The following is a 1,440-nucleotide window of genomic DNA, read 5'->3' on the forward strand; positions in this document are numbered from 1 at the left end:
AATGGGTATGAATTCATCTACTCCCATCTTTACCCCATCCTCTTTACAGAGCAAGGAGATCAAGCTTGGGTAAGCTAGTTTAGCTTTAGTGGAATTCTTATTTGCAATTGTGTGGATCTCACAAGCAATCACATGATGGACCTCCATTTCTTTTCCAAGCATAATGCAATGAATCATCACTGCTCTCTTGATGGTGACCTCAGAACGGTTGCTAGTGGGCAATATGGAACGCCCAATAAAGTCTAGCCAACCTCTTGCAATTGGTTTGAGGTCTCCCCTCTTGAGTTGGTTTGGGACACCCTTTGAATTGGTTATCCACTTAGTTCCAGGGAGGCATATGTCCTCTAGAACTTGATCCAACCCTTTATCTGCTCTCACCATTCTCCTATTAAAGGATTCAGGATCATCTTGCAGTTGAGGTAATTTGAAGATTTCTCTTATTTTGTCCAGATGGAAGTACATAACTTTCCCTCTGACCATGGTTCTGTAGGTATGGTAAGCAGTTCCAGTCATTCTCTGCTTATCTGTTAGCCACAGATTTGAGTAGAATTCCTGAACCATATTCCTTCCAACCTTTATTTCAGGATTGGTTAGAACTTCCCTTGATTCCAAAGATTCTTTGGATTATTCTCTTTCTTTCCTCTTAAATTGGTTTGTTTTCCCTTAGGAGCCATGATTTTGATGAATCTTGGCTTAGTGATCACGGAAAAGCACACCAAACTTAGAGGTTTGCTTGTCCTCAAGCAAAAGAAAGGAAAGAAAAGAGAGAGAGGAAGAGTAAATTCGAATGGTGTGGTGGAATGAGGGGGCCAAACGTGTATTTATAAAGTGGGGAGGAGAGATTTCGAAAAAAAGAAAAATTTGAAAGGAGATTTGAGAAGATATGGAAAGAAATTGAGAGAAGGGTAAGTTTTTGAACAAAATTTGGGAATGATTTGAGAGATTTGAAGAATGATTTTAGATTTTTGAAAATTTGAAAGTGAATGATGAGATATTGAAATGTGTTTTTGTAGAAAAATATGGGTAAGAAAAGGAAAGTTTGAAAAAATTTGATTTGAAAACAAAATTGTGGTCCCCCCACCTTTCTGGCGTTAAACGCCCAGAATGGCACCCATTCTGGCGTTTAACGCCCATTTGTTGCCCCTTTTGGGCGTTTAACGCCCAGCCAGGTGCCCTGGCTGGCGTTAAACGCCATAATTCCTTTATCACTGGGCATTTTTCTAAACGCCCAGGATGCTGCACACTTGGCGTTAAACGCCCAGAATGGTGCCCATTCTGGCGTTTAACGCCCAAAATGGCACCATTCCTGGCGTTAAACGCCCAGAATGGTACCCATTCTGGCGTTTAACGCCCAAAAGGCCCCTTACTGGCGTTTTTTCGCCAGTAAGCTCTTTTTCTCTGCTTTTTGAGCTAAATCCTTCTGTAACTCTGTGAATTCCT

This window comes from Arachis duranensis, chromosome 9 (genome assembly GCF_000817695.3).
Source record: "Arachis duranensis cultivar V14167 chromosome 9, aradu.V14167.gnm2.J7QH, whole genome shotgun sequence".
In the NCBI taxonomy this organism is placed as follows: domain Eukaryota; kingdom Viridiplantae; phylum Streptophyta; class Magnoliopsida; order Fabales; family Fabaceae; genus Arachis; species Arachis duranensis.